The sequence below is a fragment of the Odocoileus virginianus genome, chromosome 5, assembly GCF_023699985.2.
Source record: "Odocoileus virginianus isolate 20LAN1187 ecotype Illinois chromosome 5, Ovbor_1.2, whole genome shotgun sequence".
Taxonomy (NCBI): Eukaryota; Metazoa; Chordata; class Mammalia; order Artiodactyla; family Cervidae; genus Odocoileus; species Odocoileus virginianus.
Window position 1 is genome coordinate 67,790,992 of NC_069678.1, and position 25,438 is coordinate 67,816,429.

General features: G+C 41.0%; 1 protein-coding gene and 1 long non-coding RNA gene across 7 annotated transcripts in view; one reads left to right on the plus strand and one right to left on the minus strand.

The window, feature by feature from the left end:
* The window catches only part of FGGY (FGGY carbohydrate kinase domain containing), a 484,689-nt gene extending 474,756 nt beyond the window's left edge, over positions 1–9,933 (minus strand). Inside the window, exon 1 of one of the 6 annotated variants that reach the window (XM_070468099.1) lies at positions 9,821–9,933. The gene's annotated coding sequence lies outside the window, so the exon portion shown is untranslated. Of the gene's footprint in view, positions 1–9,564; positions 9,711–9,820 lie in introns of those variants that run through there. The other 5 variants (XM_070468088.1, XM_070468100.1, XM_070468101.1 and 2 more) reach the window with 5 other exon arrangements.
* A 130-nt stretch (positions 9,934–10,063) lies between these two features.
* The window catches only part of LOC139035066 (uncharacterized), a 73,026-nt gene continuing 57,651 nt past the window's right edge, over positions 10,064–25,438 (plus strand). Inside the window, exons 1-2 of the long non-coding RNA XR_011487580.1 lie at positions 10,064–10,202; positions 10,924–10,984. This is a non-coding gene — a long non-coding RNA (uncharacterized lncRNA). The remainder of the gene's footprint in view (positions 10,203–10,923; positions 10,985–25,438) is intronic.

Sequence of the window (25,438 nt, forward strand, 5' to 3'; positions counted from 1 at the left end):
ACATGCTATGTTTAAAACAAACCATAGGAATTACATTATATATAGTCCAAAAACCCTAATTAAAAGGCAGAGATTTTTATGTCTTGCCTTGTTAAGCTGTCTATAAAAAGCCCATTTTAAATTTAAGAAAACAAACAGGTTAAAAAGGAAAAGCAGGAAAAAGATATACCATAAAAGAATAATCAAACGAGAGCTAGACTGTGCTATATTAGTATAACACTAAGTAGATTTTAAAGCAAAAATATTACCAGGAATAATGATTCAGTAGATAGTGAAGAAAAATAGCATCAGAAATTATGAAATAATAAAGTTGATGATTCACCAACATGACCTAAAAATCCCAAATATTAATCCACCTAATAACAGAGTATCAGAATACCTAAAGCAAAATCTGATAGAACTGCAAGGAGAAACGTGTATGTCTACAATTATCAAGAGAGATTTAAATGTGCTAGTCTCAATAATTGGTAGAACAGGTAAATAGAAAATCAGCAAGTACATAATACATACCAGTAGTCAATAAAGCTAACTGACATGTAAAAAGCACATTTCCCAACAAGAGTAGAATATATTTTTTCTTTTCAAGAGCACATGGAATATTTATTAGGTTGGTACAAACATAATTGTAGTTTTGGACTATGAATTTTAAATTATAACTAGGCTCAAACACATCTTTATAAATCAAGATAGGAACCATTATAATCAACACATTTTTGCCAATGAGAAATAAGTTTGTTATTCCTGTAGCATAAAAATCTATGCTTTGGAATTTGACAAAATCTTGGAAAGTATTTTCTGCCTCCTGCTCGTTGTGGAAGCATTTCCCTTGAAAAAAGTTTTCTAGATGCTTGAAGAAGTGGTAGTCAGTTGGCAACAGGTCAGGTGAATATGGCAGATGAGGCAAAACTTTACAGTCCAACTGTTCAACTTTTGAAGTGCTGACTGTGTGACGTGTGGTCGGTGTTCTTCTGGAAAAGAGGGCCCTTTCTTTTGACCTATACCAGCTGCAGGCACTGCAGTCTTTGGTGCAACTCATCCATCTGCTGAACATACCTCTCAGATGTAATGGTTTCACTGGCATTCAGAAAGCTAAAGGACATCACCAGATGGCCAACACTGAAATCAGACTGATTAAATTCTTTGCAACCAAAGAAGGAGAAGCTCTATACAATCAGCACAAACAAAACCAGGGGCTGACTGTGGCTCAGATCATGAACTCCTTATTGTCAAATTCAGATTAAAACTGAAGAAAGTGGGGAAAAACCACTAGACCATTCAGGTATGACCTAAATCAAATTTCTTATGATTATACAGTAGAAGTGAGAAATAGATTGAAGGGACTAGATTTGATAGAGTGCATGATGAACTACAGACGGAGGTTCATGACACTGTATAGGAGACAGGGATCAAGACCATCCCCAAGAAAAAGAAATGCAAAAAAGCAAAATGGCTGTCTGAGGAGGCGTTACAAATAGCTGTGAAAAGAAGAGAAGTGAAAAGCAAAGGAGAAAAGGAAAGATAAACCCATTTGAATGCAGAGTTCCAAAGAATAGCAAGGAGAAATAAGAAAGTCTTCCTCAGGTATTAATGCAAAGAAATAGAGGAAAACAATAGAATGGGAAAGACTAGAGATCTCTTCAAGAAAATTAGAGCTACCAAGGGAACTTTTCATGCAAAGATGACCACAATAAAGGACAGAAATGGTATGGACTTAACAGAAGCAGAAGATATTAAGAACCGGCGGCAAGAATACACAGAACTGTACAAAAAAGGTCTTCATGACCCAGACAATCACAATGGTGTGATCACTCACCTAGAGCAAGACATCTTGGAATGTGAAGTCAAGTGGGCCTTAGGAAGCATCACTATAAACAACGCTAGTGAAGTGATGGAATTGTGATGGAATTCCAGTTGAGTTATTTCAAATCCTAAAATATGATGCTCTGAAAGTGCTTCACTCAATATGTCAGTAAATGTGTAAGACTCAGCAGTGGCCACAGGACAGGAAAAGGTCAGTTTTCATTCCAATCCCAAAGAAAGGCAATGCCAAAGAATGCTCAAGCCACCACACAATTGCACTCATCTCACACATTAGCAAAGTAATGCTCAAAATTCTCTAAGCCAGGCTTCAGCAATATATGAACCATGAACTTCCAGATGTTCAAGTTGGTTTTAGAAAAGGCAGAGGAACCAGAGATCAAATTGCCAACATCCGATGGATCATTGAAAAAGCAAGACAGTTCCAGAGAAACATCTATTTCTGCTTTACTGACTATGCCAAAGCCTTTGACTGTGTGGATCACAATAAACTATGGAAAATTCTGAAAAAGAAGGGAATACCAGACCACCTGACCTGCCTCTTGAGAAATCTGTGTAGGTCAGGAAGCAACAGTTAGAACTGGACATGGAACAACAGACTGGTTCCAAATAGGAAAAGGAGTACGTCAAGGCTGTATATTGTCACCTTGCTTATTTAACTTACATGCAGAGTACATCATGAGAAATGCTGGGCTGCATGAAGCACAAGCTGGAATCAAGATTGCCGAGAGAAATATCAATAACCTCAGATATGCAAATGACACCACCCTTATGGCAGAAAGTGAAGAGGAACTAAAGAGCTTCTTGATGAAAGTGAAAGTGAAAGAGTTGGTGTAAAACTCAACATTCAGAAAACTAAGATCACAGCATCTGGTCCCATCACTTCATGGCAGATAGATGGGGAAAGAGTGGAAACAGTGGCTGACTTTATTTGGGGGGGGGGGGGGGGTGCTCCAAAATCACTGCATGATTGCAGCCATGAAATTAAAAGATGTTTACTCCTTGGAAGGAAAGTTATGACCAACCTAGACAGCATATTAAAAAGCAGAGACATCACTTTGTCAACAAAGGTCCATATAGTCAAAGCTATGGTTTTTCCAGTAGTCATGTATGGATGTGGGAGTTGGACTATAAAGAAAGCTGAGCGCCTAAGAATTAATGCTTTTGAACTGTGGTGTTGGAGAAGACTCCTGAGAGTCCCTTGGACAGCAAGGAGATCCAACCAGTCCATCCTAAAGGAGATCAGACCTGAATATTCACTGGAAGGACTGATGCTGAAGCTGAAATTCCAATACTTTGGCCACCTGATGCGAAGAGCTGACTCATTTGAAAAGTCCCTGATGCTGGGAGGGATTGGGGGCAGGAGGAGAAGGGGCCGACATAGGATGAGATGGCTGGATGGTATCACCAACTCAATGGACATGAGTTTGGGTAAACTCCAGGAGTTGGTGATGAACAGGGAGGCCTAGAATGCTGCAGTCCATGGGGTTGCAGAGAGTTGGACGCGACTGAACTGAACTGAACTGAAAGCAAATCAAACCAGCAGCAGACCACCAAACAGTGACCATGACCTTTTTCTGGTACAAGTTTGGCTTTGGAAAGTCTTTGAAGTTTCTTCTTGGTCCAACCTCTGAGCTAGTCACCTCCGATTGTCATATAAAATCCAGTTTTCATCACACATCACAATCCAATCAAGAAATGGTTTGTTGCTGTTGCATACAGTAAGAGAAGACAACACTTCAAAATGATAATTTTTTGATTTTCGGTCAGCTCATGAGGCACACACTTATCAACCTTTTTCAGCTTTCCAATTTGCTTCAAATGCCGAATGAATGTAGGATGGTTGACACTGAGATCCTGGGCAACTTTTCATGTAGTTGTAAGAGCATCAGCTTCGATGATCCTCTCAACTAGTCACTGTCAACTTTCCAGTGGCTGGCCACTATGCTCCTCATCTTCAAGGATCTCATCTCCTTTGCAAAACTTCTTGAAGGAACACTGCTTCTTGTTCACTCGTTAGCAGTTCCTGAGCCAGATGTGTTGTTGATGCTGTGAGTTGTCTACGCTGCTTTATGACTCACTTTGAATTCGAATAAGCAAATCACTTGAATTCATTTTTTTTATCTAACATCATTTCCCTAGTCTAAAATAAATATAAAATAAACATATAAGTAAGAAGTCATTAACAAAAAAATAAAGTGAGAAACGTGCATTAAAATGACGTATAACATCACCACATTTAAGAATGTATTCCAGTATCAAACAGCAAAGTTTAACACTGTAGAACCACAAGTACTTTTGCACCAACCTAATACAAAGACAGACCACATTCTGGGCCATAAAATAAGTCTCAAAAAGTTAAAAAAATTCAAATCATATAAACTACTTTCTGTGACTTCAATGGAACTAAATTATAAATCAATAATAGATATGCAGAACATCCTCAAATATTTGGAGACTGACTGACTCACTTCTATAAACCATAGGTCAAAAAGATACTTTAAAAAACTAGAAAATGTATTCACTGAATGAAAATAAAAACAACAAAACTTGTGGGATGCAGCTGAAGCCATACTTAAAAATTTACAGCCTCAAAGGCCTATATTAGAAAAGACATCTCAAGTAAATGACCTTTATTTCTACTTTAATACATTAGAAAAAAAAAGAGTAACAGAGATCCAAAGTTAGCAGAAGAAAGAAAATAAAATTTAGGGTAAGTATCAATAAATTAAAAAATAATAAACAGAATAAATGAAAACAAAAAGATGACTCTTTCAGAAGATCCAAAATATTAATAAATTTCTGGCAAGAATGATCAAGAAAATAAAGAGAAAAGAGACAAATAACCAGTATTCAGAATGAGGGAAATGAAATTACAACAGATTCTATAAATGTTTAAGTGATAGCAAAAGTATTATGAGCACCTTAGATGATATGTACAGATTCCTTGAAATATATTAATAGAAACTATCAAACCTCACTCAAAAAGAAACAGATAATCTGCACAGTCTTCTATTACTAAGTCAATTGCTCATCAATTATACCAAACAACTGAGAAAGAAACAATGTCAGTTCTACATGAACCCTTACAGAAAACTGAAGAGAAAGAAATATTTCCCTACTCATTCTATGAGGCCACAATTATCTTGATAACAAAACTTTAAAAACAATATAAGGAAAGAAAATTATAACATTACCAAATATTAACACAGATGCAAATATTCTTAAAATTTTAGCAAATAGAATCCAACAAAATATAAAAAGTATAATAGGTCCTCGCCAAGTGGGATCTACCTCAGTAATACAAAGTTAATTTAACATTCAAAAAAAAATCAATGAATGTAACTGACCATATTAACAGTCTTTGAAAAAATTATGATCTCAATAGTTACAGAAAAAAGCAACTGACAAAACATTACACCCTTTCTTCACTTAAAAAAATTAAAGAAACCTCTCAGCACAGGAGATTCTAGCCAGTGTACTATGGCAAGAAAAGTTAAGACATTCTCATTGAAAGGAAGAAGTAAAACTGTCTTTTTTCACAGATAATATGATCAGATAGACAATCTATCTGCAAAAATTTATTAGAACTAAATAAGTGATTTAGCAAGATGGCAAGATACATGGTCAACATACAAGTAGCAACAAACAATTGATAGCTGAAACCTAAAAGGACAACATTATTTTCAACAGCATCAAAAAATGTGAACTACCTACAGATAATCTGACAAAGATCCATCTACTGAAAGCTAAAAAAACATTGTTGAGAGAAATTAAGGAAAACCTAAATAAATGAACAGATATACTCTGTCCAAGGGTAGAAAACAGAATTTAAGATGTCAATTCCCTCCCCAAATTAATGTATAAACTAAACTGCAATTAAAATCTAAGCAGGGCTTTATTTTGAAATGATTGTAAAATTAACATGGAAATGTAACAGATGTAGAATAACCAAAACAACTTTAAAAACAAAAAAAGTTGAAGGATATTCTACCTGACTTTAATATCTATTACAAAGCTATAGTCATCAAAACTAAGTGGTAACAACATTAAAATAGACAAAGAAATGAATGTAATGAAATAAAACAGCCAGAATGGGTCCACATATACACATGGTAGACTGATTCTGTTCAAAGGTACAAAGACACTTCATGAGAGACAGGATAGGCTTTTTATCAAATGGTACTGGAACAGCTGATACCATATGCAAAAAATAAAGCTTGTCCATATCTTGTTCTACAGGTTAACATAAAACAAATCCTGGCTGTAATATAAAATAATAAATAAAGTTTCTTAAAAAAAAATATGACAAACTTTCTGAGATCTCAGACTAGGCTCAACTTCTTAAGATACCAAAACCACGATCCATAAAAGAATAAACTGACAAAACAGACATCATTAAAATTACAAATTGATACATTAAACTTAACCAAAATTAAGAACTCTGCTTTTCAAGATACTGTTAAGAAAATGAAAATATAAGCCACAAAATGGGAGAGAATTTTTCCAAATCACAACTATGATTTAAAAAAAAAAAAAAACTTGTAATGAGAATATACATAAAAACCTCTCAAAAATCAATAAATAAATAGGTCTTTTTTTTAAATGGACAAAAAGTTTAATAAACACTTCAACTGAGAAGATGTATAAAATATATATGGGGAAATAAGCACATGATAAGAAGCTTGAGATTATTAGTCATTAGGGAAGTATACATTAAAACCCCAGGAGAGAATTCCACATTAATAGAATAACTAAAATTTAAAAGTGACCATAGCAGTTGGAGCAAACTAGAATCACTCTGAAATACAGATTGAATGCATCTTAAAAAGTTAAATACACACCTATCATGTAAACTAGCCATTCCACTTCTAAGTATTTAACCAAGAGAAACAAAGCCTGCACAAAGATATTTATACAAGTAATCATATCAGCTTTATGTGTAGTGGCCAAGAAGCAGTAAATAATTCAAATGTAATTCAAATGTCCATGAACAGGTTAATGGATAAACTAAATATGGCATAGTTGTACAATGGAATACCACTCAGTAAAACAAAACAAAAACTATGTATGCATGCACATACCACCTGGACAAATCTCAAGAGGATCATGCTAAAGAAAAGTCACCATACATAAAAGATACATATTGTATGACCCTACAGATAAAATTTCTAAAAAAGTTTAAATAATCTATCCTGACAGAAAGCAGCTCACTGGTTCTTGGAAGGAATTAGAAAAGGGCACAAGAAATCAACGGAGGTATAAGAAATGCTCTTTATCTTGATTGTGATGACAGTGTCATGGGTAATATTAAAACTTCTCAAATTAGACACTTTATATATGTACAGTTTACCGTATGCCAGGTATACCTCAATAAAGCTGCTGAAAAATATCCCAGTGGTGAATGCCTTTTCATTTCCAGGGTACCCTGACTGCTATATTCTTTCCTCATCTCCTACATTCAATCAGTAATTAATTCTTAATCATTCTATTCTAATCCCTCTCTTCTAGTCCCATAACTATGCTAACCCATCTCTCACCTTCATTAAAATAGTCTCTTCAGTCCTCACCACTTCAATTCATTTGCCACCTTGCAGCCAGAATTAACTTTCTAAAACACATCCCTGAGTGTCAGTTACTTCAACAGCTGCTGCTTGCTCTAGAGATACATTTCAACCTCCTTAACCTCATTCACCTGACCCTCCCTGAGCTGGCCTTTGCACTCTCCCCATCCTCCTTTTTGGTGATTTCCCACTTCACCCTCTCCTGTCTGCCCATAATCAGCAGTGTACCAGCCTTGTATAGCTTTGCCCATGCTGTCCCAAGTCAGATAATCCACTTTCCTTTGTCTTTCTCCAGCCCAGTCATACTGAAGCTTTGCAACTCTCCAATTGGGTATTATCTCCTCTGAGCCTATGGTGAGCCATTTGGACTTCTCTCAACTCCTGATATCTTTTAAAATTGATTTTTATTGGAGTGTAGTTGATTAACAACATTGTGTTAATTTCAGGTCTACAGCAAAGTGAATCAGGAATATCCACTCTTCTTTTTAGATTTTTTTTCCCATACAGGCCATTAGAGGAGAATCTTCTTATATCTTGCTACAGCACCAACTCATATAATCTCCTTGGCCAGACTAGACAGAAGCAGAATGTATGAAAGCTTGAAAGCAAAGACCAATTCTTGCTTTCCCAGAACCTACCACAGTGCGCAGGCCCAGAGCACATTCCCAAATCAGTGAACAAACAAATGAACGCAAGAGCTGGTTTGGGTGACCTCCTCTAACATAATCTGAGTAGACTCTAAATTCCACCTTATAAAAATAGGGGCAGGTAAGAGGCTGAATACTCTCTGTAGTACATTCTGGTAAAACAATTATTTCAAATATTTTGGGGTGGGGGTGGGGAAGATTCACTACCTGAAAGTGTTTTCAGAACCAGCTGATAACAGATGGTGGTTTGAACTAAGTGAAGTAGGTTAGGGAAAGGGAACCAGATTCCAGGAAAAGACAAGGTCCATAGTAACAACACAGCCTGGAAGAAGGTCCAGTCTCCGCCCAGTAAACTTAACTTCACCCAGAAAGACAAAGATCTCCACCCTCTGGGTTAGTTCCTTCTCCCAATACACATGTTTTGACTTCCAAATCCAGCAGAGACACTCCCTTCCCCTCAAAATCAATCTCAGGCCTTCTTACCCTCTGGGTTCCTTCAATCATCCTTAATAAAGAGTTTTTTGAGCCTGCCACCAGGAAGTCCTCCTTAGCTGATACCTCCAAGAGTCAGGCCAGTGGCCACCAGGTCAAAAACCAAAGACAGGACCTCATTGACAGGAGACTCCCAGAAGACCAGGAGGCAGCCAGAAGGCTGGAAGACCCAGCTAGCAACTTAAGAAGTACAACTTCAGGATGCACATTTGGTGGATTATAGGGAAGAGGGGAAAAGCAAGCAAAATAAAACAGAACTCTACCCTCTATACACCAGCCACAAAATAAAAGGCAGCTTGCCTTCTATCTCACTGCTCTGCGATTCAAAAGCATCATCACTTCCTCCCCCTAATACCATATTTTTAAAATTAATCTAATGATGACTGCTTTTCAGTATTTTGGAAATGACTCTTTAGAGACGATATCAGAGACTCTAGAGACAAATGTTAAGACATGAAAAGTGCTTTAGTGGAACATAGTCAAGGATTAGGGAAATTCACCATTTTGCATCTTGTTCTTAAAAAGAAAGGTCATTAATAAAAATGGAAAGATACTCCTAGGCCGTTTCTACCCAGGATAACTGTAGCCAAAGAGCATTATACCATCTAATCTAAACTGCGCCTCAAATATTATCATAAGTTGCTGAAAGCATTGAAAGCTACAAGCAACACAGGTCTTAAAATGCCTTACAGTAGCCAGATTGAAATTAAAAGGCTCAAAAATGCCTAGATGAAAGTCGCTCAGTCGTGTCCGACTCTTTGCGACCCCATGCACTATACAGTCCATGGAATTCTCCAGGCCAGAATACTGGAGTGGGTAGCCTTTCCCTTCTCCAGGGGATCTTTCCAACCCAGGGATCAAACCTCGGTCTCCCGCATTGCAGGCGGACTCTTTACCAGGAAAGATCCTGAAATAAGGTGGTAGAGGGCCCTGGGTGGATGGGGGGGAGAGAGCAAATTAACATAATTAACTGGATAGGCACTGCAGAGGACCCAGAGTTCCAGACATCTCAGGCAGCATGGGGGAATACGGTAAAGGCCCACCCGTCTCTGGAGTGGCCGGACGCCTCACCCAGGAGTGAACACAAGGGACTCAACAAGATCTCGGAGGCCAAGGGCCCGGCTGGCGCTGGCTTTAAGGCTCAGGCGGTCAGAGGAGGAAGTGGAAGCGGCGACTGCGGGAAAGGGGAGGGAGGCTTGGGCCAGATACGCTCTCTGGTTGGAGAACGTTCGCGCTGCGAGCCTGCGCTTCTGTTAAAGCCCCTGGTACACACGTGGGACTGAGAGGAGGGTCACTTACTTGTCCAATCTGAAATTACATTTTAGCTATCAGGGCTCTGCAGGTTGCCAAGCGGAGCCCCACCGAGCCCCACCGAGCCTGGACTGGGCGGTCCACCGCAGCAGCTGAGGCCCCGCCCCGCCCCGCGCGCGGCCCCGCCCCCTCGGGCCCTTGTAAAGCCTGCCGCGATTGGCCCTTTGAACCGGGCCGGGGATTGGCCCCCGCCTGCTCCTGCGGTCTAGCGGCCCGGGCGAGTGGTGTGAGCCTCGGTCTCTAACAGGTTCTTCCACCCTCTCAGGGACTTTTAAGGCCTGAAGTGGGCGGTGTCCTCTCAGGCCGCGAGTTTTCTGCTCTGCAGGCTCTTCTAGCAGGATTTTTCCACGCAAACTCTCCGTAGCCGCTGGTGGGTATGTGTGTCCAGCGTGTATCCTGTAACTTTGCGTTTCAACAATGCACCAGGACTCATGCAGACAGTTGCTAAAATAAAGTGATGGTGGTGTACTCGCTAAGTCGTGTTCGACTCTTGCGACCCCATGGACTGTGGCCTCCCAGGCTCCTCTGTCCATGGGATTCTCCAAGGCAAGAATACTGAAGTGGGTTGCCATTTCCTTCTCCAGGGCATCTTCCTGACCCAGGAATCAAACCTGAGTCTCCTGCATTACAGGCAGAGTCTTTACCGACTGAGCTAAAAGGGAAGCCCTTCAATTACTATTTATCAAATGTTTTTAGTTTGTGCCAGATCCTATTCCTGATACTTTATTTAAATTTACTCATCTAATTTTGTGGGCAACCATCAGAAGAAGTGTCACAGTTTGTAAATGTACAAATGAGTCCCAGCCTCTAAGGAAATTACAGTCTGGTGAGTCCTGGATACACATATCTCATTTAATCTTCACTCTCCTTACATTTCCAGTTAGCTAGGTCCTATTTGTCCCTAGTTTACAGATGCAGGTAGTCTGAAACGTTTTTCAGCTTGTTTTGAAACACCCAGTAAGTAACAGGAGGGAAGATTCCACAAACTTAGCTTAAACCTGAGCCACGTATTTTGAAAAGTCAGGCTCCCAGGCTGATGGGACTGGCATTTGGAAGGAAATTTATCAAGCCTAAATTCTTTATTTTCCTAGAAAAGGAGACTGAGGCACAGTAAAAGGAGGTGCTTGTCCAAGGACACGCCGGCTCTGAGGGGTAAGCCTAGGCAATCACTGTGCTTTCACTGAACTGGAGTGTGTGCCAAGTATGTGACAGTCACTCTGCTCTCCTCATAACTACCCCAAATACATGTTCTTCTCTTGGCCTTACAGGTGAGGATACTGGCTCAGTGAGGCTGAGGCCGCGTGATTAGTTCCTAGGCCTCCTGGGTTGGGGTTGTCAGGAGGAAGTTGTTTTCTACCCTCCTTGGTTCTTCTGGCTAGTCTAAGAATTGAATTTACAGATCAATGGGAGAAAACCAGATGAAAGTTTAATCACATGTGTACATGGGAAAGACCCAGTAAAACTGAGTAACTGACAAACCATCCTTAACTAAGGATTAAAAAGAAAAAAAAGACAAAGATGTTGGGGGTAGTGGTTTGAGTTTTCAGAAGGGAGGAAGGCATGAAGATGGAAAAGAAAATGTTTGGTAAACAAATGTTTTCAGGATGCGCAGAGACAGTAGGACACAGAACAGAATTAGAAAAAAAATTCTTCCCAGGTTTCTCCCAGTCTACCATACCTCGTTCATACTATAGTTATCTATGATAGCTTCTTGGAAGAGGTTCCCTATCTACATTCTTGAGGCAGCTAAGGGGGGGACATCAGAGTTTTTTCCTGAGTCTTCTTGGGCTTTGAATTTTTTTCAGCTCTAAATAACTTGCATGCCAAAGAGACATTTTGGGGTGGCAACTCTAACCCCCATTACAGAGTCATTTTCTTTGTTCTACACCATGACTATTCACCTTCATTTCCAACAAATAGCCAAAGCTTAACCATGTAGTCTTTGGCAATGTGGGAAGTACTAGGATCTGGTTCTCAGCACGTGTGAATCATAATGTATCAATACAATAGGAATAATAATATAAGACCTTTTCATCTTACCTTTCCAGAGTATTGTGATGAGTAAATAAGGTAATAAATATAGAAATACTTGGTGAAGTGTTAGAAGTTGAACACATGTAAGATGGCTTCTGAACCTTCCTCAGTTTTACCTCAGGAATAGAATAAATGAATATACTGATTGCCTTAGGAACTATGGCAGGAGATCTCATCTTGGTGTGTGACCCAGTGTGCCTTAGCTTGCCAATCCCTGATTTATTACATTCCGATGTCCCATCACAAAAGTGCATCAGAATAAAAATATACTACAGGGTGTAGGGGGACTGTGACATTACAGGCACCTGTACGCTGTTGACTAGTATAAAGCTAGTGAGTGACAATGAGATCCAAAAGAAAGAAAGATGCCTAAATCGATAATCATGAGATCTGGACACTCAGTTCAAATCTGCCCTGAAACCAGACTTATATCCTGAACCAACCCCAGTTGTGTAAGTTTCTTATATATTGGGACCAAATAATGGCAAATATTATCTGTACTTTCCCATTTTATGGTTATATACATAACCATAACATGAAAGCTGTGAATGTTATCCAGCTATGTGTACACTGCTTCACTTTAGGCGGGGTTATAGCCTCCTTCAGCTCCCTATCCTTACCTCTATCATGGAACTAAAATGTATCAAATGCTTAGTAGTTATTAGTGCACCTGTTTATTTCTACTCAGCATAAAGGATTATCGTGTCGCATTGGATTAAAAGACTCAATTATTGGAAAGTCTTGACGTCCACTCTAGATTATTGGCAGGCAATGTGGGGATCATGCAGAGTCATTGTCCAGTAGACAGGTCACAAGTCACATCAGTGACGCAGCACATCAGATTTAAGTGAGACAGAAAGAGCTGGGTTGTGAAACTGGAACCAGCTGAACTGGAAGTTTGTGTAATTTCCTTCCTGTTCAGAGACTATTATGTGCAACATCAGGAGGCAGACAGGAGACCTGGTGCTCTCCCTGGTGATCCTTGGTGACCTTCTGATGCTCCAACTGCACTCTCTGAAAGCTTTTTCTAATTAACCACCCCCTCCCCACTACAGAGAAGACATGTTTTCCCTGAGGTTCTTAGAGTCATGGCACAGAAATAGGTATGGTTATTCATTTATTCATTAATTCAGACATTTATGTATTCACACATCTAACAGAGATTGAGAGACTTTTTTTTTCACTTATATATTTATTTTAATTGGAGGATAGTTACTTTACAATATTGTCATGGTATTTGCCATACATCAGTATGAATCAGCCACAGGCATACATGTGTCCCCTCTGTCTTGAACCTCCCTTCTGCCTCATTCCCTATCCCATCCTTCCAAGTTGTCAGAGTACCAGCTTTGGGTGCCCTTCATCATACATCAAACTCCCACTGGTCATCTGTTTTACATATGCTAATGTATATGTTTCAATGCTATTCTCTCAAATCATCCCACCCTCTCCCTCTCCCATTGAGTCTAAAAGTCTGTTCTTTATGGAGATGGTGTTGAAAAGAACAGATATTGTCCATGTCATCATGGAACTGACAGTCACGAAACAGACATTCAACATATAAGCTTACAGATACATATATACATACATATATATATATAACTGCAACTGAATCCATGTAGATGGATCCAGTTGCAGGTAGGACAGGATGTGGGATACTATGACAGAGGGAATGTGATTTCAGTTGAAGTCTGAAATTGGTGATTCTGAGGAGCCTGGTGCATTACATACACTGAAGACCTAAGGGTCTTCAATAACCTTCTAAAGTGGCTACTATCACAACCACTGACCTCTAGGGAAACTGAGGCTTAAGGGGAGATTATCTGATTGGCCTCAGGTTGCACTGTTAGTGAGTTTGGAGCAGGCGGTGCTCTCTCCACTGCTCTGCACTGCACGGCACAAACCCAGAGGTTGCATTTTTCCAGCTTCCACCTTTGCACACACTATGCCTCCTTCCACCTGGAAAGCCTGCCCCTCCATCCTTCTCTTGTTGGATTCATAATCTGCCTTCAGCATCTAACTGAGGACCTGCTTCCTCAGCAGAGCTGCTCGGCAGGCCTCAACACATCGCTTGTTTTCTAAGCTTCTGCAACAGTCATCATATATTACTCATGTGGCCCTGGCCCTGAGACTCCTGATAAAGTTCTTTCTCCTTACTCGCCTGCTCTGGTGCCCTTGTTAACAGTCCTGTGAGCAGCACAAGGTCATCAAAGCAGACAGACCTGGGTTCTTCTCTCAGTCCTACTTGTTTGTTGAATGACCTGGAGAAGATTGCTTAACCTCTCTGTAGTTTCTTTGGAGAACAGTAATTTATTTCTTGAGATAGATCTTAAAACACGTATCCCAGTGCTGAATGGATAGTACTTGGTCCTTGCTTCATAGTCTTATGTGCTGTGCTGTGCTTAGTCGCTCAGTTGTGTCTGACTCTTTATGACCCCATGGACAGTAGCCCACCAGGCTCCTCTGTCCGTGGGGATTCTCCAGGCAAGAATATGGAGTGGGTTGCCATGCCCTCCTCCAGGGGATCTTCCCAACCCAGGGATCAAACCCAGGTCTCCTGCACTGTAGGCAGATTCTTTACTATCTGAGCCTCCAGAGAAACCCCCAGGTGATTACCTAGATCAGAAGCCTATAGAGGGCAAGACCTACGCCTTCTACTTTACAGTCTCAGCAACTCTCACAGTGCTCTGTGATAGCAGGTATCATGCTTGTGCTGTCACTCAGCTGTGTCCGACTTTGTGATCCCTGTGGACTGTAGCCTGCCAGGCTCCTCTGTCCATGGAATTTCCCAGGCAACATTACTGAAGTGGGTTTTCATTTCCTTCTCTAGGGGATCTTCCTGACCCAGGGATCGAACCCATATCTCCTACATTGGCAAGCAGGTTCTCTACCACTGTGCCACCTAGGTATCCTCAATAGCAGGTATATCACTGACATAATTATGGCAGTGACAGCCCTTACCTGCCTCCTGGATCCCTCCCTCCTAATCAAACTTGTTCTCTCCTGTCTCTCTCCTTTTCTTTCTTTCTCAACTTAGACTCCTTAAAGCCTCCCTTAAACTTGACCCTCTGGCCAGAACAGGTGCCACTGCATACACACTCTCTCTCCCAAATCCACCCTACCATCTCAGGAGGAAAATAACTGAAATAGTTTACTGGAGACCCGACAGATGGTCAGTAAGGGGAAACCATGGACCAGAGAAGCTGCCAAGCTCCTCATCTTGACCACCACCCAGAGCCATATTATATATACAACATCATTAGTTTGCTCAACCCTCTCCTCTAAAGGATGCCAGTAGCTCATTTCCAAAAATGAAAGAATGTTCCAACTTACTTTATTGCTTGCCCTCTGTCTGCCTGCTTTCATCATCTCTTCAGTCAACAAACATGCACTGAATACTTGCTGAGTGCTGGGCCAGAGCTGTATGCTATACTAAAAGCACAGAGAAAGTGCTAGGGGCACCCCATGGTGAGAAGAAGAGAGGGTACCAGGTGCAGGGGGAAGGAAGGATTGTGCTAACGTTGACCACACTGGCGCTGCACCTCCACATGTGGTGTTACAGTGGTTCCTTCCAACCACCCACCTGAGGAAGGAAGGACTCCCGCTATAGGGACAGAGGTTCACAAACATGGAGCCCCTTGCTGGAAGTCACCTATTGAAAGACTCCCCAGGCCCAACTGCTGAAGAGGGAGTTTCTGCTGAGCTAAAGGGGACAGAGATGCTCATACTGGATATAAGGCTTTGGATGAATGCAAGTCCTAATCATCTCACTGGTTTCACTCTGCAGCACCAGTTTGTCTTCCAGGTGTGAGTTGCTCACCCACTCCCTAGTTCCCAGACCTCACCATCCTAACCAGTTCTGCACTACCTATATCCTTCTCCCCTAACATCTCCCAACTGCAACCCCACAGCCTCTTGGCCATGAGTCATTTTAACAAAAGTGCAAACTGTGTGATGAGCCATGACAACAATGTGAGACCCTAAACTCCAATGAGTGTTTTTCTACAATGAGGCAACAGGTGGGAGAAGAGAGTCCAGGACCATGAGGTGATGACAAGGCCAGAGGAGGGCCGGGAGTCAGCTTGCTGGAAGCACATAATGCCAGGCCCCAGGGGCTGGGTCAGAGGAGGCCCCTGAAGCCTCTGTGGTATGTGGACTTCAGTTGGAAGAATGCTGCCATTCACTTCTCTAGAACCATGGCGTTTGGGAACCATTAGAGAACATTGGTTTGGGTAGTTTTCAAACTGCACCCTATAGGAAGAGGCCTGCACAGCACAAAAGAAGCCAAATGGACTCACAGGCCTTCCATAATGTCCCCCACCTCTGCCAAGTTGTTCTTTTCTGCAAGACAGTCAGTAAAAGGGAGCTGGTGGGGGCTGAAACTCAGTCCCTGCTCTGCCAGCCAGACTGTGGGCCTGTGAGGCTGCCCCACCCCAGCCAAGAGGGCAACTTTTCTGAATTTGCACAAAGTGCAGAATCATGTTGTTGTTGTTCTTTAGTTGCTTAGTCATGTCCAACTCTTTGCAACCCTCTGGACTGTAGCCCCCCAGGCTCCTCTGTCCTTGGGATTTTCCAGGCAGGAATACTGGAGTGGATTCATTGTGACTCACATTGACTCATGCTAAGTATTCACTGCCAGATGAATGGATAAAGATGTATATACCATGGAATACTACTTAGCCATTAAAAAGAATGAAATAATGTTTACAGCAACATAGATGGATCTAGGGATTATCTTAACAAATGAAATAAGTCAGAAAGAGAAAGGCAAATACCGTATGATATCACATGTATGGAATCTAAAACATGATACTAGTGAGTTTATCTACGAAACAGAAACAGACTCACAGACCTAAAGAGCAGACTTGTGGTTGCCAAGGGGAAGAGGTCTGGGGAGGAATGGATTAGGAGTGTGAGATTAGCTGATGCAAGATGTTTTATATAAAATGGATAAATAACAAGGTCCAACTGAATATCACAGGGAACATACCATGATATACCATAATGGAAAAGAATATATACACATATATGTTTAACTGAATTACTTTGCTATACAGTAGAAATTAACATTGTAAATCAACTATACTTCAATTAAAAATTATTTTAAAAAGCAGTACATGATTAGAAATATGAAAAAACCTAAAGGAGATTTTCATTAAAAATTTATCTAAATCATGTCTAATTATATCTACAAGAGATTTTGTCAGTATTAATAAAAGTTTAAAAAACTTAGAAAGCATCCTCATGGCTTAATTGCCAATGCTGTTTCTTTCTAAGACATATGTAAATTAAGAGTTCAGCTGGTGGCCTCTTAACTTTGATGAAATAAGATACTGAAACCTGATGCCTCCCCCAGGACTTTCTTCCGGTTTCTTTATTTTCGAGCCTGTAGATAAGGTGTCATATCTGAGGGCATTCTGTGTAGAAACTATGCTAAAGGCTTTACAAACATCCTCTCAAGTGTCTCACAGTAACCCTGTAGGAGACACCATTATCATACACTTCTAAGGCTGAAGAGACTGAGATATCTTGCCCGAGGTTAAACAGTTTACACCACTTCCTTTCTGAAATTTGTGGAGGATCACAAAATGAACTTTTCCCAGACGAGATAAATGATACTGCATCAATCTCCTGTCTCTTTTTTAAAAAATGAATTCTTATTGGAGTATATTTGCTTTACAATGTTGTTAATGTCCATTATACAACAAAATGAATCAGTCATACCCCCTTTTTTTAATTTCCTTCCACAGAGCATTGAGTAGAGCTCCCGGTGCTATACAGTAGGTTCTCATTAGTTATCTATTTTATACATAGTAGCATATATATGTGGCAATCCCAGTCTCCCAATTCATCCCACCCCGCCCCTTCCCCCCTTGTATCCATATGTTTGATCTCTTAGGCCTTTCTCTATTTCTGCTTTGCAAATAAGATCATCTATACAGTTTTTCTAGATTTCACATATATACTCCTTTGTCTTGGGACAGCACTGCAAGAGGTCGAGAGGTTTAGAACAGCCTCTCACATACACCCTGAGGAAGGCAGGCAGCGCATGCAGTGGAACAATAATAAGCTTTGAAATCAAACAGAACCAGGTAGTAACCTCAACTGTAACATATAGATTGTGTGATTTTGCACAGACGTGGTTGTCGGAGCCTCCGTTTCCTCTTCTGTAAATGGAACTGTTGATACCTACATCCAAGAGTTGTGTGAGAATTAAGTAAGTTCAGTCAGTGATTCCCTCATTCAACGAATACCTGCAGGGTACTTAGCTCACGCTAGTCACTGTATGTAATATAAAATGAATACGATACAAAAGTCCCTAACAGCTGAATGGCTACGTAGCAGACACTCTGGGGAAGTTTTATTGTTTTCTTTTTGTTTTTCTGGATCAATTTCCCTCTTCTACTAGTACCTTATTGTTGTATTTAGTCCCTTCCACTCCCAATCTAGGGGCTTCCCAGGTGGCGCCAGTGGTAAAGAACCCGCCTACCCGTGCAAGAGACCTAAGAGACACAGGTTCAATCCCTGGGTAGGGAAGATCCCCTGGAGAAGGGCACAGCAACCCACTGCAGTATTCTTGCCTGGAGAATCCCATGGACAGAGGAGTCTCGTGGGCTACCATCCATTGGGTCACGAAGACTTGGACATGACTGAGGCAACTTAGCATCCTATAGTACATTCTGTAATCAGGTGCCCTGCCCTTCCCTGGCCTGGGGGTGAGCATGTGAGCATGTGACCCAAGGTAGGTCATGGCCACACTCAGTCTGGAATTTCAATCTTCAGAAATATGATACAGAGACTGAAAATGGTAGGAGCTCATGCATTCCACCCTTGCCAGGACTCTTCTGCCTGGGAGCAAAGATGTCTTGGTTCCAACTCACTTCCAAGCCTGATTCTCCAGTCTTACTATCATTTTTGTTTATTTTGAGGGCACATTATCATTTCAAAAATTCCCTTTTGCATAAGCAATGAAGAAGCAGTGTTTGTCATAGGCAAACATATCAGATGCCCACTAATGACAAAAAGTTAACTCTCCTTTCCCAAGTATTGCTGAGTTAAAAGAACAGAAGTTACTGAATAGTATAACTAATGGCACATAGAGGTTAGAAGTGCTCACTCTGGCACCACAGATCATAAATTCAGAATAGTTCATGTCCGATATTCTAAATAACAATGCCGTTGACCTAAATTGGTTGGGCAGTAGCCCTTACAGTGGGATGTGCATGGTACACACACTGTCCCGTTCAAAGATCGAAGAAATCTGTGTAGTAAATGTCCTTATCACCTTGTCTTAGGTGAGGATGTTAAAGCTCAGAGGGGTTAAATAACTTGCTTACAGTGATAATTGTGGAGTCTAGTGCAAAATAGAAATACAGGGCTCCAGGCTGAGAAATTATTAAAGAATTTCATATGGTGACAGCAGAGCCTTAAACCAACTTCAGATTCCTTCTGAGCTTGAGCCTCCCCGCCTTCCTTTGCCCTCATGACTGCACAGGTCACGTATCCATAACGTTGGTCCAGCTTACTTCAGTTAGGAAGTGACAGAGCTGACTTACATCTGGACCTCTTTGATTCGAAAGTCCATGGTCTCAGTTCATGTTGTCAAATCACTCATGTTGTCTATGTGTTGCCCTCATCCCCTACTCCATAGGGAAGCTGGGCAACTCAAATAAGGTTGATAATGATGAGAGTGTCAGAGACTCACAGGGAAAAGTAATCCAGGATAGCAGTGATAGGCTTAGTTCTCCCCTGCCTTCTTCCTGGTGTTCAGTCTAGCCCTATCCTTTAAGAGGGTCCTAGACCACTCAGAATGAATTTAGAGGAGGCTGAGCAGGATGGTGATGGGACTGCATTCACCCATGCACTTCTCACGCTGAAGATGAGAAGAGTCACAGTGGTCATCAAATCTCTTTCCTGCTGAGACGTAAGCTCTCTAAGAGCTGGATCTGTCCTGCTTACCAAAATACCCCATATGTGTGGCACAGTGTGTATGATATGATTAATGCTCAATAAATAGTATATGGAGCATCAATTAAACAGTTCACTGAATGTCTTTTAAGTGGAAGAGGGAGTAGATGTGTTTTTTTTCCCCCAAGGAGGAGGTCAGTTCCAGTGGGGTAGACAGATTTTGACTCTTTGGTATAAAAAGCTCTATGGCCCCAGGATGGAAAAGACTATTAGGAGGCTCCCTTCCAAAAAGGAGCTCCAGTGTGGAGATGATGACAAGGATGTTCCCCAAATGCATTCCCTAGAATACCAGACATGGCACAGAGGACTCTGGTCCTAAGGCACTTCCAGCTGAATGACAGTAGCCACCTGGGCCTCTGTTGGGAAGCTCTGTAAGAGGCAGTGCTGTCCCTTAGACAGCCTTCTAAGCTTCACTGTTCCTATGTGCGGGTTCAGCTGCTCAGTCGTGTCTGACTCTCTGCAGCCTCATGGACTGTAGCCCACTCGGCTCCTCTGTCCATGGAACTTTCCAGGCAAGAATACTGGAGTGGGTTGCTATTTCCTACTCCAGGGAGTCTTCCTGACCCAGTGATGTTTAGAATCTATGAATCTGCATGTTTTATCCAAGCTGTAAGTGTGGGTAAGGCCAACTTCAGTATTCCAAAGTAAGGCAAATTAACTGAAACTAAGTTCACTGAAGTTGTGGGGGTTTTGAGGGTTCTCTGCTTCTTAGCTTTGGGCTTAGATAAAGTAAATATAATATTCAACCCCAGTGGGCAGTCCGGATATCAGATTCACCATGCTTACAGACAGCTGTGGAGGGAGAACTCTGAATAAATCTGTCTAACTCGTAATGATGAATTACATTACTTCATAGTGATGTTAACCTTCAGAGGCAAAAGTCCAGACAGGTTGAGGAATGGAAAATGAGGACATAAGAGGGGAACAATTCCATTAGCTCTAATCAAAGGAAGAGGCCAAAAGGGGATTAAAATCTATAGCCTGCACAAAAAGAGCAGAGACTAAACCACTCCAACTTCTAAAAGATTAAATATTTGCCACTGGTTCCTGTTTCTTCCACCAAAAGAGTTTATTAATTTCCACTTAACAGTCTGCCTACTTCAGCTAACAAGAGTTTTTAAAATGAATAATAGACCTACTTATTTAAAACCAAGGAAAAGAAAATCTACAGTATTGTTCTCATTTCCTCTGGCCTATATTTTTACCTTTATTTAGACCAGGGATTTTAAGCCTGAAGGTCCAAGTACTCTATTTTTTAGATAAAATTCAGGAGGTCACCACAATTTTATTAGAATTTTAAAATAATATATTCATATATTACTTTTTTTTTTTGTTTCCTGGTGAAATGACTCATAGCTATTTAAGATTTTAAGAGGGTATCTGCCTACATCTCTGGAAAAAAATACTAAGAATTTTTTTTTTTTTTTTTTACCACAATGTGTGATGTGTGGGATCCTAGGTCCCCCACCAGAGATCAAACCCACACCCCCTGCACTGGGATCTCAGAGTCTTAACCACTCCAGGGAAGTCCCCAAGAAATCTTAGATCAACTTCCTCATTTCAAGCTTTCTTCTCTTCTTGATTCAGATATTCATTGCATATTTAGCCCAGTGCTGAACACTATTCTCAATATTTGTACTGAATGCTTCCTCATTTAACTCTCCTGGGAGGTAGGTAACATTGCCTGCTCCTCACTTTTTTTTCATTCTTGAAGCAAACAGAGACTTTACTAGTAATTGCTGCCATTTATTGAATACTTCTGATACACTTATTGTTTTTCAATTCAGTTCAGTTGCTCAGGCATGTCCAACTCTTTGTAACTCAATGGACTGCAGCACGCCAGGCTTCCCTGTCCATCACCAACTGCCAGAGCTTACTCAAACTCGTGTCCATTGAGCTGATGATGCCATCCAACCATCTCGTCCTCTGTCATCCTCGTCTCCCTCCTTCAATCTTTCCCAGCATCAGGGTCTTTTCCAATGAGTCAGTTCTTCACATCAGGTGGCCAAGGTATTGGAATTTCAGCTTTAGCATCAGTCCTTCCAATAATATTCAAGACTGATTTCCTTTAGGATGGACCGGTTGGATCTCCTTGCAGTCCAAGGGACTCTCAAGCGTCTTCTCCAACACCACAGTTCAAAAGCATCCATTCTTTGGTGCTCAGCCTTCTTTATAGTCCAACTGTCACATCCATACATGACTACTGGAAAAACCATAGCTTTGACTAGACAGACCTTTGTTGGCAAAGTAATGTCTCTGCTTTTTAATACGCTGTCTAGGTTGGTCATAGCTTTTCTTCCATCGTTTTTGCATCTCATATAATCTTACAACAATCCAGTGAGATAAAATGTTATTTTCTGCCTGTGTCATTAGTGACAAACTAAATAATCAAAAAAGCTGAGTAATTTATTCAAGGATGTTTAGCTAGGTAGATGAAACATGAGCCCAAATCTAATTCCAAATCCTGTTCTTTAGTCACTGCAATGTACTGTTTTTTCCTGGTAGTCTGTAGTTCTTGCTCATGGGCACTCCCATCACTTGAGGCTGCTATAGTGTTCACTGTCTTACTGACCTCTTTCATAGTCTCAGTTCAGTTAGACCGACTTTCTTTCCATCAGTGGACACTTTCGGAAGATGGGAGATATTTCACCAAGTAGGTGTAATACAAAAATATCTTACAACTTTCCCCCTCTGGAAATTGTTTCCAGGCCATCCAAAGTTGTATCCACAAGTGTTTTTTTATGTGTTTTCTGTGAAACTCTCACAAGAGAGGAAAATCCCTTATTGGGCCTCACAGGAGCTCTGTTTCCAGGAGGGGGAAGGTCTTCTGGGTGTAGAACCAGAAAGACCGCAACTAGGGACTGATGGAATCCACAGAGAAGATACTCCCTTTTCCATACTTCTGATCCTTCAAGGCTCCTACTGAATCTCTTCTCCAAGAAAGCTCCCTGACTGGACATTTGGTCTCGTTAGCACTCCCATGTCAGCACCACACTACAGTCAAAGAATCGCCTGTGAGCAGAAGAGATATGAAATGTTATAACAATCTCTCACTCACTCCTACACATCTTTATTTTCTTGTCTGTAATACACCAGACACTTCTGAGGTGAACAAGATATAACCCTTCCTCAGAGTGGTAGGGGAACCACATGTGAAGAAATAATTTCAATATCTGTGTTAGGGGCTAAAATAGTGGTATTTTTCAAGTAAGGTAGGAGCCCAGAAGAGACAGCAGCAACCTCCCTGGGGCTGCTCAGGAAGGCTTCGTGGGGGAAGTGACATTTAAGTGTGGTTCAGAAAAAAGAGCAGGAATTTTCCGAGAAAGAGAAAGAAAAGGGTGCTGAAGGCATTCGAGAAGGGTACGGTGTAGAGGTGTAAACAGTAACAACATGCTGGGGAACAGCGAGACTTTCGGTTTGACTGGAAGGGAGGTGTATTGAGGGATGGGTTTGAGTCTGGTGCAAGACTATGAAAGGCCTTATGTGTTAGCTCTGAGGCCTCAGCTTTATCTTGTCAGCGCTAGCATTTTCTTTTCAATTATTTGAATGTCTTACTGCTTGTCCCCCTTATTGTGTTACAAATATGGGTGAGAAATAGAAGTTAGAAAAGACATAATGGAGAGGAGAAGCAGACAATGGTATAATTAAAACAGTTATCAAAGATAGAAACAATTTAAACATAGCAATATCATAATTTTTAGCTTTAATTAAAGGTATGTGGACAAAGGACCCTCCCTATATGCAGTGTGAAGAAAATAAATACATTAAAGAAAATGCTTTGCTCTTTAAAAAGATTTCTGGAAGAAAAAGGTTAGCAAGGAGACAGGAAGGTATATTTATCGAGTGCTTGTCCTGTGTTGTGTTTGCACAAAACTGAATTCATTCTAATCCTTAGTTCATGGTCTACTTTCATCATGTTAGCAATGAGGAAATTTCCATCATCATTATTAATAGTAAAATAAAATATTCTCAAACTTGCCACCAAGTTCAACAATCAGAACTAGAACATAGGTGTTTACCCATGTGTTCTCTTCTTACCTTTTCCCTCCACCCCCAGCCAAATTAACCCTTCCCAAATGCTACAGACTCTCCCAGTGTTTATTCCTTACTTTTAACATACAGTATGCACACACAGATATATTTACATTTATTGTATTACAGAGATTCACCACTCTGGCACATATGGCTATAGTTTATTCCTTCTACTGCTGAGTGTCTTCTGTTGTGTGACTATATCACTATATGGAGAAGGAAATGGCAACCCACTCCAGTATCCTTGCCTGGAAATCCCATGGACAGAGGAGCCTGGCGGGCTACAGTCCACGGGTCGGACACGACTTAGCGACTAAACCACCAGACCACCGTATCACTATGTATTTAGACGTTCTGCTGTCAGTGGTATTGGGGGTTTTCCTTGACTACCTACTCTTATGAAGAACTCTGATTTTTTTTTCCTTCTCCAGTTTCAAATCTCCCATCAACTCTTTGAGCTGTGTATGGTTATCTTCACTTTACGTATGAGGCCACCGAAACTCAAAGAGCATTAGAAAGTTTCCTGTTGTCACATGACCACAGAGTGGCAGAGCCAGGGTTTAATTCAATTCTCCATGACTCCAAAGCCTGCAGTGGCACTTCCTCCCTTCCTTGGAGGACCAGTTCTCCTCTCGATCCAATGTGTTTCAGGCTCAGGAGACTCCCCCAGCTCACTTTTGCTCTGAGTCCCTGTGAGTCACTGCTGGGGTGAAGAGGGGATTTCCTGAGCTGCCCCTGTCAATATATGTCAAAACATCCTGTTCAGTCAGACAATTCCACCGGTAGCAGTGAGCTGCACTAGGAGCTTCTGGTCCAGCCACTTGGGTGGGGCTGCATTGGCCAGCAACCTGCTAGAGTGAATCTCCTTCTTTCCCCCATTTGTGTCCTCAACTAGGTAATAGCAATAATAACAATCTTCTTCTTGTAAGGAGATCTGTACCATTTCCAAAACTCTCGCTGAATTAGGAAAATGATTTTTATCAGCCCCATTTTCCTGATCAGGAAACCAGGTAGTAAATGGTAGACCGAAAAAAGGACACCTAGTCCAGGGTCTGTTCTGATTTTCCGTACAAATATCTTCTACTTAAATATATCACACTATGCTGAAGACTTTCTGAAAACCCAATATTCAGGCCATTCTCCTAATATCATCCTTACTACTAAGAGTGCCATTATTTCCAAAGGAAAAGTAGTCAACTTTCTTTTTCTTTCAGCAAAACCACAGATTTGCTAAATGATAGTCACAATACATATGATGTGGTTTGAAGGTACTAGAACATCATCCCGCTTAATATCTCTTTCCACTGTCTGTCACAGGAACAGAAGTTCCACTTTTCCTCCATTTGTGCCTTGGTTGTTTTTGACCCTCAGGAAGTTTTTTTGGGAAAAGGTAATATCTAGTATAGATCCTAGTTTAAAAAAAAAACAAAAAGGAACTACCCAAAACTTAGCTTGAACTTCAGCTGTGTATTCTTTCAGTATCATTCTGGAGCACTGTCTAACAGGCCTGTGTCTGTGTGTGCTCAGGCACTCAGTCGTGTCCAACTCTTCGCAACCTCATGGACTGTAGCC